Source organism: Cervus elaphus, chromosome 25 (genome assembly GCF_910594005.1).
Source record: "Cervus elaphus chromosome 25, mCerEla1.1, whole genome shotgun sequence".
Classification (NCBI taxonomy): Eukaryota; Metazoa; Chordata; class Mammalia; order Artiodactyla; family Cervidae; genus Cervus; species Cervus elaphus.
The window spans coordinates 23,502,248-23,517,092 of NC_057839.1; the positions used below are offsets into that span (position 1 = coordinate 23,502,248).

Here is a 14,845-nt window from a genome sequence, read left to right on the forward strand (position 1 = left end):
CAGATTACATATGCAGCAAAACATTTTTAGTGTTTTATAAAACACTTGGAGTATTTATTAAATATTTGGGATCATTCTTTAATTAAAAATGTGGATGTGTTAATTATCCTGAGACACGTATGCTTTTGTGTGTTTGAGCACACATGAGTGTGTGTCTTTCAGAATTGAATCTATTCCCAAACTTTAACCATCTCATATTAATTTTATATAAATCACAGAAAGGTAAAAAAACTATTATGATTAATCATAACAAATATTAGTTTTAAACCTACGTTTGGGGTAGGCTGTGGAGTAGGATAAAATTTGTGGTAGCTTTTCTAATTTTACTTCTTCCTGGTAAAGGTTTGAAAAGATCCATGGTCTTTAAAGAAGGAAAACTGTAATACTGGTAAAATGCTTTTTACTAAAGACTTCTTATGATAGGTTCGGGGAACTTTATCTTTTAGAAACATTCAAAAATATGAAACATCTGAGGCAAAGAAGTAGGCCACTTTCAAGAAAATGTGAACTGGATTCAGCCTTGCATCAAGCCCTAAAGATTTTTTTTGCTCTTTGTATTTTGTCAGTCGTCCAGAACGAACACTATTCCAAGCTGTTCTGCTGATTATTCAGCTTCTTTGCCAATATCATTTCTGGGTTACAGACAGTGACTTTTTTTTCCACTCTGGTTGAGAAAATGATTTGAATAATCCATTTGCAGGGGAGAACACCTAACCGCCTGCTATATTGCACACATCTTATCAATGAGTCATCCATAAGGTAACAGAGAGGGTGGTTCATTAATTAAACATCCTACTCTCACCCCAGGGCAGAACGTATTAATAATTACCATCTTTATTCTTTAATAATATTATTCTGTGTTGGAGTGAATAATTAAATTACATAGAAACAACCTAGCAGAGATAATTACAATTATCATTACATAATGAGTAGCAGCATTGTTGTCCATACATTATACTTTTCTAAAAGCTAGATGTGCCTATTCTCGTTTTCACAGAATGTGATTTTAAGGTATAAGCACATTTTATGTGTGATTTAGCTACTGTTTTTCATTAACACCCTTCAGAGTTTCTTATTTTATCAGAAATAATCTGACCAAAATACTTTATATTACTAGTATTCCTTGGTGGAGAACATTAACTGTAAATTCATATCTTGAAGAATCATGCAGATGATTAAGTTTCTTTCAAAGAAACATACATAAACTATTTCACCTCTTAGCAGAAGTTATATAGGGGGATCCTCAGCTACATCCTCATATGACTGAAGAGTAAGTTCATAAAAGCAGAAAGAAATAAAAGGTCCACATCTAATAAAATTATGCACTGGAAGATTAGGTCAGAATTTCAGAAGCTTTCTCAAATCAAATCGAACTCTGACAATGCCTCTTTTTTGTTGTTGTTGAAGATGTGGCTGTCTGGATTCTCTTTATTCATTTATTATTATTTTTTAAATTTGCTAATATTTTATTTTTAATTAATTAATTAAACTTTACAATATTGTATTGGTTTTGCCATACATTGACATGAGTCCACCATGGGTGTACATGTGTTCCCCATCCTGAACCCCGCCCCCATCACCACCTCCCTCCCCATCCCAGCCCTCTGGGTTTTTAACATTTTTAAAATGTGAACCATTTTTAAAGTCTTCATTGAATTTGTTACAATGTTGCATCTGTTGTTTATGTTCTGGTTTTTTGGCCCGTGAGGCATGTAGGATCTTGGCTTCCCCACCAGGGATTGAACCTGCACTCCCTGTGTTGAAAGGCACAGTCCTAACCCCTGGACCACCAAGAAGTCCCTTGGATTCTCTTTATCTTTTAAAGCAGATATAGTTTCCCAATGTCATTTACTCTCTCAGAGACGGGCATGAGGAAGAGAGCAGCATGTGTTCAGCATCCTCTCTGAGTCTGTGCTAGGAAGGACCCATGTGCACACGCTTCAAGGTTTTAATGCTGGTGACTCCTTGCATGCATCTCTAACCCTGACCTCTCTCCTAAGCCCCACATCAAATATCTAACTGCCAATTCAACACTGCTTGCTTGGATGTCTGGTGGAAATTGCAAATACGAGCAATCGAAAATATATCCCATACACTGCTACCTCAACCCTCTTCTGATTCACAGTGCTGCCCAAAGCCGACCTCTTGCAGTCTTCCCCCAACTTACTGCCACCATCATCTGCCCTGGAGCTCAGGATGCAAACTCAGGAGCCACTCATGGTTCCTCCTGCTCTGTTCTGGCACCGTGATGTCCTGCCTGGCTTCCTTTCAGAATCTGTTCTGAATCTGCTCACTGTCCCTTCCCCCAGGACCACTGCTTGGCCCATGTGGACATCACATCTTACACAGACTGTGGTCCCAGCCTCTTCATGGGTCTCTGGGTTTCCTTTCTTGGATTCCCACACTCTAAGCTCTACATAGCAGTGGGAGGGATCTTTTCAAAATGCAAGCATTAGGACACTACCTTGGCCTCGAGTAACACAGAAGAGCCATGGCCTGAGGAGCCCTCTGAACCAGATGCTGTACCTCTAACACTCTTGCCCTTGCCCTCTGGGCCCCAGCCGCCCAGGCCTTCTAGTCCCTTCTGGACTCAGCAAGCTCCTGGCTGCAGTTCTCCCACTTGCTGTTCCCTCCTTTGCCTGGAATGCTCCTCCAGCCCTAGACAGTCTTCACATGGTCAGCCTCTTCTTGTCATTCACATCTCCCCTCGACTGCTACTTCTCCACCTAGCAGGCTCTTACCAATTTTATGTTAAATGAATGACTAGATCCTAATGTATGAAAACGCAGCAAATGCATCCCTAAAATCAGGTTCTGACAAAATGGAATTTAAACCCTCCTCAGTGGTGCCATCAATGTAACAGGGTAAGAAGTACCCAGATCAAGAATCTTCCTACTTTTTTTTTCTTTTTTGAGCACCTAGGTAACTGGACGTGCTCCCTGCTCAGTCCATAGCTCCACCCCAAATGTCCTACAGGCTTCAAAGTCATGTGCATGACCGGCCCCTGCCTCCACAATGACCTCTCACCCTGCACCCTGCCCCTTGACCCCTCTATACCAGTCACAGCCTCTTCTTGCTGTTCCTACAGGCTTACTGCACACATTTCAGGCTTGGAGCTTTTGCACTAATGGGTCTGGAATTCTCTGTCTCAGGGGATGGCTCCTTCTTTCCATTCAGAGTTCAGCTTCAAAATCAGTTCCTCAAAGAGGCATGCATGACCACTGAGGCTAAAGCAGCCTCTCACATTATTATAATTTAATTCTCTGCATAGCCCTTATCACTGGTATTTTTCTTGTTTATTTTCTTCCCTTACCACCAGGCCATAAATTCCAGTGTCTCTCTTCTTTCTTCTGTATCCCCAGGGCCTGGAATAATGCCTGGCAAATAGTAGGTGATTAATAAATATTTGGTGAGTATGGATATGACCCTAACTAATTTGGTGCCTTGAAGCCACTGAGTTCATAAGAAGCACTATTTGAAATATTAGCCAAATGCTTATCTCTCCCACCCAAATCTCCAACTGATTAGTAAAGTGATACTAGTCTTTTTTTTTTTGCATAAAAATATTCCTCTTTCAACCCAAACTTCTCTATAGACTCTCTCTCACAGTTGTAGTATATTTTCTCTTTTTCTTTGAAATGAGCAATGGCTATGTTTTATTTATCTGTTTGCAGCACAGAGCAGAGTGTCTGACACACAGCAGGTGCTCAATAAATATTTATTGAAAGAATGAATGAATGAAAAAAAAAAGCATCTAGAATAAAGCTAAGGATCTGCTGGCTGGGTGCCCACTGGAACTGTAGAATGAGATAAAGCTAGATGGCTTGGCAAAGGCTCAGCCCACCTTTCTTTCTAGCTGAGAATTATCAAGTGAGTTACTTTGGCCTGATTTCTGAAATCTGGCTGCCTGCATCCCTTTAATTCACTAGAAAACTGCATACCTTCTTTACAAACTGTTGGTCTGTTGTGAAGATATCACAGATAATTTGGCTTTCTCTTCAACTAACAGCATCAGCAGAATTTAGCTTTCTCTGAAATCCAGAGCACTTGTTGGATTTCCAGGCCAAGGTTCTGAAATCTCCTGTCCTGTGTCTCCTCCCAGGTTTTGTGGTCCTATGTTCACGCATCAGATTCAGAGATGCTGTCCTCAGTCCCCTGAAGTCCACTCCCTCCCTCTTCCTCACACCCTGTGGAAGCTGGGCCCCTCACTTGGATGTTGGGAATCAGCTCCTGCCTGTGTCTCCCGGCTGGATATCAGCTTGTACATCACAGCCTGTACTAGCGTGTACGGCCTAACAGGTATGTCTTATTGCCTTTGTACCTTGGCACTAAGCCATTACCTAGTCTGGTTCACAGAGGAGCTCTGGCATCAACAACCCCTTCTTCTAACAGTGCCAGAACATCTGGATATCCATCTCCTCAGTTGATCATTTGCTGCCTTGGATTTGGCATTAATCTTCTCATAGTTCCATCTGGCACTATTGGATAGCTTTGTCTCTGGATTCTCGCCTTGGACCTACAGTCTTATTTATGCACTTTATTTCAGTTTTATTTTTTGCTATCATGTTCATCTGTAAGTGGCTGATTAGATCAATGCTAGATGATCTATCACAGAGTGAAATGTTGTATGACCATGAAAAGGATGACGTCAATTATGAAAAAGACTGGCATGGAAAGATCCCAACAGTGTATTTTTGAATAATAATAATATCAGGTTGCAAAATAATATGTTCAGTATCATTCCATTCACATTAAATTATACAGCTCTCTAAAGAGAAGCATGGAATTTTTTCCAAGAAATATCAATGGAGGTAAGATTACAAGCATCTGTGCTTTCTTCTTTATCCATGATGATGCATTATTTACATTTTCTAAAATGAGTATGTGCTCTCTTTCTAAATAGACAATCCAACTAAAAAGAGGAAAGTAAGATAAACATTATGGCAGGGACCTTTTACACAACCATTTCTTCTCTGATCTTCAGTAAAGCAAGTGGAAGGAAAATGTTAGTTGAGGGAGGTGGAGATGGAAAAGTCAGGGATAGTCTAATAGTCCAGGCCTCCAAAGGCAGGCTGGATCTCTGCGCCTGATCCCACTGTAAGAGCAGAAGATGCTGGCTGTAAATGCATTTACTGTGCCTAGAAAGTTAGGGGTCTGTTCACTATTAACTTTACTTCCCCCAAACAGTACATAATCTGTCATTTTTAAAAACAGCTTATCTTTCTTTTCACTTTTTAAAAGTTGGTTTTCTTGACAGTTTTGAAGAAAGTCAATTGAATTTTGGAATACAGTATTTTAAAAGTATATTTTATCAAAAAAGTTAGTGCTTGAAAATAGTAAATATGATATGCATTGCAAAAAGAAACTCTTTTAAGGCCAGTTGTTAAGTGTTAACTCCTCAACACTTCCTTCTATTAGGATAAAGGTCATAACAGATACTAGGAAGTGTTGAAAAGAGAAATAGTTGATAAAACCACTCCATGGAAATATTCACCCTGAAAGCCCCCAACATAAGTACACAGCGGCTGCTTTCTAAATGTCAAGGCCCGGCTGCACATACCACCCTGCATTCTGACCTACAGACCTTGACCATGGCCACACGGGATGGAGGTTAGATCCAGAGACATCTTCAGAAAGCTAGGCCTTTGTAAATTTACACAGAGGGGAGATTCCTGGTCCTCAGGCTGAAGGAGAAACTGAAGGAGACCTTCCTCTTTTCTGAAGTTTGACACTCCTTTTCTATATCCATACAGTACACATTTAGGGCTTTCCCAGTGGCTCAGATGATAAAAAGAAATCTGTCTGCAATGCAGGAGAAGCTGGTTCAATCCCTGGGTTGGGAAGATGCCCTGGAGAAGGAAATGGCAACCCATTCCAGTATTCATGCTTGGAGAATCCCATGGACAGAGGAGCCTGGCAGGCTGCAGTCCATGGCAGCGCAGAGTCAGACACGACTGAACAACTGAGGATGTACGTACTATATTACACATTTATGAGTTGGGTTCTACCAAGGGATCTAAAAGTTTGATGCATGCCAAAAAAAATGCTGGTTTATTTTAATATTGGCCAATGTTACTTTTTCTTACTTTTAAAATAATTAATTAAAAATAAAAGCTTATCCAATTAGAGGAACATGACCACACCTGGGGTAAGCTTGGCGAGGCTCCCTGAGGATGAGTAAAATTAGCAGAGCTGGATGCAGCCCCTGCGGCTCCTGACTTCCCCTCCCGTGTTCTTCTGCTCTGTCACCCTGTCCCACAAGGAATTTCCCGACACTCGCATGTGTCCCGTTAGGATGCCACCAGGCATTTCTCTCTGCATTGGCATATTCGTTCTGCTGTATTTCTTTTTCTGCTTGCGAGGCAAAAGAAAATGGCTTTCTTCTCTAAATCATTGGGCTTCCATTTCTAAATCATAGGAACGCAAATTTTTATTCAAGGTCTATCTTATGAACTTGAGAGGTGGGAAGTTCTTCAGTGAAAGCTGAAATGGAGTGATAAGCCCGCAGAATGTGCAAAGAGCTTGGTCATCTGTTCCTTGGCGACAGCAGTGTGCAAACTCTCATCACACGGGTTGGATGACACCACCAGGAGGGCCGGAGGCTGCTTGGAAAGACCCAAACCTACTTATCTAGTGCTGGAAGGCTGGTTTCAGCCTGGGGCCAGATCCTGTTTCCCATTGTTTTAATACCTATGGGGGAGGTGCTTTGGCGAAAATGCACTTTTGGAGATCTTCCTTTCAAAGAATCATACTGCTGGAGGTGGTTAACAAGCATCTAATATCACTCCGTGATTCATCGAAGAGAAAAATGAAGCATAATCTTTCAGACTTTGCCTAAGTTTACAATAAAGCAGAACTGGGGCTTGATGCCAAGGTAGCCTTAAATGGATTATCAGATTCAAAGGCCTAAGTACAGATACATTTTAGTCATAATATTTATAATGTGGGTTCTCTGGGTCTACAATTTTATCTGTTTTTCCCTTGTTATTCCCCATCCCACCCCCACCTCCCACCAACTCTAGTTTCTTAACACAAGTTGTTCCAAATATGGAGGAAGCCAACCTCAGCTTGGTTAAAATATCAACCTTTTATCCATTATGATAAAAAGTTTTATAGAAGCAGATGGTAAACCTAGAGACAAGAGGAGGTAATGAGCCAATTTAATTTTTAAAAAGTATCCTAGTTTCCATAACTAGTTGCAAAGAGTCTGACATGACTTAGCCAATGAACAACAAATAGCAAATTAGATGTAGATATACAAACTTTTAATGTGCTTCAAACTTTAAGTAAGAATGATTGAATAAATGTAATTTAATGAGAACAGACATAAAATGTAGTTAATGCTGATAGACTGTTGTCACTGGAGATATATTCTGTATATTCATGATATGTTATAACCACATTTTAGCAACATATAGTCAACAGAAGTATTGGGTTGGTCAAAATGTTCATTTCTGTAACATGTTACAGAAAAACCCGGATGAATTTTTTGGCCAACCCAATAATATATCAAGATTTACTAATTTGATTTGTAAAAACCATTTTGTGTTTTAATGGATAACTCTGCATTATCTACAGTATACCCTTTTGGGTTATCAGATTCTAGTTCTACTCAATGTCTTTGAGCTAATTTGCAACTCTTTGTAAATGATAAGTATCTAACTGAGCTCAGTCCTACCTGGTAGTGACTTAACTGACTTCTTCCCTCTTGTGGGACAAACAGCTATGTTCCCTTTTGCGACTCATCTCACGATTGTTTACCTCCATATAAATTCATGCTTTTCCGACTTTTCCTTTGAAACAGTTATAACACCTGCTTACTTCGCTCATATGCGTAAAGTAACTTTTTCAGAATGCATTCACTTTACATCTGTCTAAAAGTCAAGGCTATACCTTTTGCTGAAAATCATTTAACAGATACTAAATAAGAAGTATTTATATTGTAGTTTCCTTAGAAGGCTAGTTATTGGTGGGAAAAATCCATCACAAGGATAAATGAATAGTGATGAAAAGTAAAAATAAAATATTTTCCATTAAGGAAGACAATTTGACATATTTATGAACTAAATCTTAGGAAGGAAAGAAACCTTACAAAATATCTTGTATCTTTAAATCTTCCAAGAATAAAATGATAACAGCATGTTTAAGAAAGTAACAACCACTGCCTCGATCTCAGCTGTTTGATATGGCAGCCTTCAGCCACAAAGTCGCCAAACTGAGATGTGCTGTACATGTAAAATGAACACTGGATTTTGAAGATATCATACAAAAAAGTGTAAAATATCTCAATCATAATCTTGATATTGTTTACATGTTGAAATGATAACATCTTAGATAACGTGCATTAAATAAAATACTTTAAAAATTAATTTTACATATTTCTTTTTGCTATTAAAATGGGACTGATAGGGAATTATAAATTAGTTATACGGCTACTGGATAGTTCTGGTAAAGAGAATTAAACCATAAATTCAATATTTTACTAGATATTATTGCCATATTCTTGGGTTACAATATCTATGCAGGAGAAAAGGAAGAAAGGTCATAAATTTAAGAACAGTTACCTGGGAATTCATACAAAATTAATACGCTTCTTCTGTGAACAATCACATAACATTTGGCTGTCATTGTTTATGATATATAAAGACAGAAAAGATCATGAAACAGCTGCCTGCTGTAAACAGTTCAAAGACCAATAAGCATATATTTAGTTTTGTTGTACCTTTTGTAATTGATGGAAAGCTAGTAAAACGTGAAGTTGTGTGCGTGTCTATGTGTGTGTGTGGGTAGTGGGTCAAAGTTTCAGGTTTCCATGAGGAAATGAAAAGAGCTGAGCATTCAAAATGAAGAAGGAGGTACAAACTTGACTAATCTTTCTAGAGATATGATTGGTTATCTTGGAAAGAGTTTAAATTCTTTATCAAACAAGATACTGAATTTTTTTTTGAGCAAAAGTAGTAGATGGATTTAAGCTGTTTATCATTCTAAAATGACAAATAATGCTTGTGAGTATTGCAAATACATACATTAATGAACTGCATAATTTTCATTTGTAATGGAAGAACAAGTTGTATGACTATCCAGTTAAAATCATGACTGTGAGAGATAAACTCTTTCAGGGACTTAACTTTGATATATTTTTACTAAAAGAAAATATTACACTGTTTTTTCCAATTACAAATAATAAACATATATTATAAAAAGTATTCAATCAACATATAAGAAATAAAAAAAGCAGAATGTAATCTCTGCTCTCAGACCCACTCCCTTTGTCAGAGATGTTCACAGTTAGCAGTTTGGTATGTATCCTTCTAAATGTGTTCGTGCCGTGTGTGTGTGTGTGTGCGCATATGTGTGAAAGAGAGAGAGGAGAGGGGGAGAATGGGATCATATAACTCATATTGTTATATAAACTGCTTTGTAAATGCATACATAATGTCTTTCTTTGGAAAATTACGATATATAAGTAATACTCATATTTCTCAAGACTTTTCACTGACAGTCTCCACTGCCTATAGTACTAAGTACTGGGCCTGTTGTACTGGTGGTGTTAGACATGTGTCCTTGCCATGTCTCTGGTAACTAAATTGCAAGCTCCTTGAGGGCAGAATCAAGCTGTATTTAGATGAACCATGGCATCTAGCATAGAGCTAGGTCCACGATGAGCTCTCAAGTATATTTTCTCAACAACAGATTATTTCCTGTGAATATTAACCAATTATACAATATCCTGAACACAATTCAAGAAGGGGAAACAGGCAAATTTCTTAGTTAATAATTGCTCACATTCCAGCAGGAGTGTTAAGTCTAGGCTTCTGGCATCCCATTCTTGACACTCAAAATTTCTGAAAGGAGCCTTAGACAGCATCAGAGGATCACTGCACTGAGGTGCTTTACATATAGTAACCATTTCATCCTTACAATAACCTTGTAATGTAGGTACTTTTGAAATTCCCATTTTACAATGAGGAATCTGATGCAAAGCATTAAGTAGTGGCATTGGGAACTAAATCCAAGCTTCTAACTTCAGAACTCGCACTTTCAACCCCTATTGTTAAACTGAGGCGGTTATATTCCAAAAGTTTCATGACTTTTCCATACAGTCATGGTGGATGACAAGCTAAATTTTTCATACAAACACACACCAAAATCTTATTGACACACAAGTCCACTGCTCATTTATCTTGATAATGATGCCCTTTATCTTACTCATAAAGATGCACACTCCCCACAGCAGAGAGAAAGGCAAGGATACTCATAAAGATGCACACTCCCCACAGCAGAGAGAAAGGCAAGGAGGCTGAGTCGGCATGTCCAAAGTAAAGGGTGAGGGGCTGGGAGTCAGGATGGGATAGGTCTCTTGTCTAGGTCAGAAACCCTTGCCTTGGGTTCCCTGTGTAGCTTCTATTAGTTCCATTTTAGCAGTGATATTTTTAATAACAAAGAGCAGCACTTGAATGCATTGCTCCTCTGTGGCCTAATTTTCATCTTCTAAATTTGCCATCATGTACCTTTATGCTCTTTTAAGCTAAATGACTTATCACTAATTAATCAGGACTGTGATGCTAAATTTTGACCACAAAGAGCAGACCAAAGCCAAGTCACCTGGCTTTCAGTTAATTGGAAAAATTAAATGGATGAGTGAAGTCAGTTCTTCCAGGTATAAATAATGTGCTCTACAATCCATCTATTTACAGGCATCAGCAGACATAGTTTAATAGCGGCAGGCTCTAAAACTGGTCTATCCTCTTCTTCAATATGTGGCTACAGCTACAGTGTCAAGTTGATAGTACAGAAAGTAGAATCAAATACGCTAAATATTATAAGGAATTTTATGTTGAATTTTATCAAGGTTATCTTTACTTCTGAGGACAAATTCTCTCTCATGCATGTACCCACTCGCTCTTAGCAAAATAGTTACTGGTATCTACCATGTGCCAGGCACTGGGCGTGTGGTGGGGAACTAGGGAATCAGGGTGTATGCGCCACTTCCGATGTGTCATGGCAATGCTACTCCTGCCGCCTGGATGCAGGAAACAGCTGGTGCTCTGGCTAACCTGTACCATTAAATATGGGCTTCACTTCCTGCCTCCTTGCCCTGTCCCCACGGCATCTGGGCTGGAATTCTCTTGTATAGCCTCCCCCCGGGCCCTATGCTTAGCACTGTGGTTACACCTGTCATAGCACCTTGCCTACTTAACTTGTTTGTGTCCTTCACTGGAATCTCCATTCCACTGAGAACAGGTGCTGTTTTGTCCATCACTGTTTTCTATGGCCTGGCACATAACGCATTCTTACTAAATGTCTGTTGAGTGTTTGCTGTAGATGGTATTATTTTGTGTTAACTACCTCGGTTTGGCTATTTGTTCATTTTCTTTTTATTGGAGTATAACTGCTTATAAAGCTGTGCTAGTTTCTGCTGCACAACAAAGCGAATCAGCTATGTGTGTATATTTACATATATTCCCTTCTTCTTGAACCTCCCTTACACCTCCCCCTGCCCCATCCCACCCCTCTAGGTCTTCACAGAGCACGGAGCTGAGCTCCCTGCCCTACCCAGCAGCCTCCCACTAGCTAACTATTGCACATATTTTAGTGTATATATGTCAACACTACTTTCCCAACTGGTCCCACCTCCCCTTTCCCCCGCGGTATTCACATGTCCTTTCTCTACACCTGCATCATAATTCCCACCTTGCGAGTAGATTCATCTGTACCACTTTCCTGGATTCCATATATATGTGTTAATAGATGATATCTGTTTTCCTCTTTTGGACTTACTTCACTCCGTATGACAGACTCTAGGTCCATGTGCATCACTGCAAATGACCCAGGTTCATTATTTTTTATGGCCGAGTAATATTCCATTGTATATATGGACCACACTATTTGGTCGTTTTTTGGGTTGTGGTGTAAAAGTTACTGATATGCACCCACAGTTGGGAAATTTCTAATCTCAAGGCTGTACCTACAAAGGGTGCTACAGTAGGGGTATGCTCTGGTCCTCCTTGGAAGGCTGCTGCAACTAAGCTGGAAGAAGATCATGAAAAAGCAAAAGAAGAGAAAAATGCCCTGAACATCTGCCCGGAGAAACACCACTCAAACATTCATGACAGACCATTATGAAGCTGTCCTCCTACCATTCTATTTAATCATGGCTAGCCTCTGTGTTATCTTGGGAATCATCCTCTATCCTAGCTCCTGTTTTCTTTTTTCTCTCACAGCCTTTTTCAGAACCAGTAACTCCTTTGATACCTTACTTATTATGTACTTATTTGTTGATATCTCCCCCATTTGACTCCCTGAGGGTAGGGACTCAGTACCCTCAGGTCCTAGGACAGTTCTCAACATGTTGGTGTTTGATAGACAAGTCATTCTAGACTATCAGTTCAGTTCAGTCACTCAGTCATGCTGTCTTCAAACTTCTGGATATACTTACACACAATATATCTGTAAAAAATGGAGAAGTATGGTTGCACCTATGTTTTGCTCCCAGTTGCATCCCCACAGTGTATCAGAGTGCCTTGCTTACTCTAGACACTCAATAAATAACCACTGAATAAATGAGTAAATAAACCATTCAATTAAAATTCTATTTCAAGTTTATAAACCATTGGGAAAAACTGGAATTCATAGGTCCACACTGATGATAAACAGATACGTAAATAAATAAATGGGAAAATTTCGCTTCAAGTAGAATATTGAGAGCTGGTGGCAGATGGGGAAGGAGTGCTGAAATTGGAAAATCTTAATTTTGTACATATTTTATTAAAGATTGGATCAGGCAAGAGGCATCAATGGATGCTAAACCTAGAGGGAAATCTTGATGAGGAATTAGCTATTAGCATGGCTTTAAAGTGCCTCCCAACAGACAGCTTATTAGTTATGGGGGAGAAAATTAAACAGTAATTATCTAGTGGAGAAATCAAAAAACACTCGACTGGCTGATTAGAGTCAACATCACCACAGAGGGACAGATGCACGCGATGTCCCTCCAGATGTGATAGCCTGAGAGGGATGCAACATCACCTGTGCAGTGTTCCAGATAAGAACATATAACCTGAGTGTGATCATGAGGGGCTATGAGGCGAGTGAGGAATATTCTATTTCAAAATGGGGAGAGGTGGTGCTACTCTGGTATCTCCAAAACATCAATATTAGAAAAGACAAAGAAAGGCTGGAGAACTTTTCCATGTTGAAAGAGGTTAAAGACACATGGCAAACAAATGTGATCCCTGCCCTTAGACTGGATCTTCTGCTGGAGGGGAGAATGTTATAAAGCAGCAGACCCCAACCTTTTGGGCACCAAGGACTGCCTTCATGGAAGACAATTTTTCCACAGACCAGGAGTACCGAGGAGGTTTGGGGGTGATTCAAGTGCATTGCATTTATTGTGTACTTTATTTCTGTTATTATTACAGCAGCTCCACCTCAGATCATCAGGCATTAGATCCCAGAGCTTGGGGACCCCTGGTTAGGTCAACTGATAAAACTAAAATATAAAAGATAGACTAGATGAGAGAATTCTATAAATGTTAAATGTGTTTACAGTTTTAGGAAGTATATGCATTGATGTTTGGGATAAAGGGCCATGAAATATGTAACATACCTCCAATTCCTCTAGAATAAAATTATACGTATAATAAAATGTACATAATGCATATGGAGAGGAAGAGCCAGAGAGAGAAAGGGTGCATACAAATCACAGAGCCAACCATGTAAAATGTTAACAAGTGATTCTAGGTTAAGGGTATATGAGTGTATGGGTGTTCTTTGTACTATTTTTATATTTACAAATTATCCATAATTGAAATTATTTCCAAATAAAAAGCCAAAAAATAAAAGAAGGTAAAAATATATCAAAATGTATAAATAATTACAAAAAATAAAAGTTACTTCATTAAATACTTGTATAGGTTTTAATATTTCATGGGTTGATGAATACCACATTAATCTGAATGATAAATTCATAAACCTTATTTTGCATGCTAAAATGGTTTAACTTCAAAAAGGAAAGTATAATAAAATCAGCAATAATGGGAAAGTTTGCATACTAATGCACACTACTCAGAAGTCCCCATACTCAGCAGTTCTTTGGGTTCCAAAATGCTGCCCATTGGGAATTTTCAGTATGGAAGCCTCCCCTGCCTGACAGAAGCATCACCGAGGAGAAACACGAGACCAGACAGTAGGCATTCCCCTCCCCAAACACCGCATTATCCAGATGCCCCCAGCTCCTCCCGCCCATCCTGCCTGCTCTCAATCCTGACATCCAGTCCTGTCCAGCCTGGCAGCAGCCCAGGAGATACAGCCACTTCGGTGGTCAGACATGCAATTACTAGGAGTGACGTACAGTTGGTAACCGTACCCTAAACACGAACATCATTTCACAACGCGCAACGCACAAAGTGCGTCCTGCCCCGAGGAACAGCAATCTATGCTCGATGAAAACAAATAGCCAGATTAAAGGGAAATGTTAATTGGAAGTAGCCAATTAAGTTTTTATTATGTCAGATTAGTTCAGGCTTACAAGCACATTAAATCAGGACATCAAAAGGCATGGCCCTAGAATAATAAGTTAGAAACCAGCGCTGTCACGCAGTTTCTCTGGAAATCGTTCGCCTGCGCCCTTCTGTTATCCTCGGGAATACAGCCCTCTTTGTCACAGCCTTGTGTGACTGCCATTTGGGGGTGGGGGTGGTTGTTTAAGTGATCAGAGAATGACTTCCAGTCAATAACACATCAGCTGTCTCAGCTCCAATTGTATGTCTTATATTCAGGGTGTTGAAGCCAATCTGATTTTTTTATCACTTTTTTTTCCCCCTTTTTTGGTTTCCCTGCCCAT

The 14,845-nt window shown here is 39.4% G+C and overlaps 1 protein-coding gene across 2 annotated transcripts in view; it reads right to left on the reverse strand.

The window, feature by feature from the left end:
• Positions 1-14,845, reverse strand: part of RAB3C (RAB3C, member RAS oncogene family) — a 274,835-nt gene that overhangs the window by 78,514 nt on the left and 181,476 nt on the right. The window lies entirely within an intron of this gene.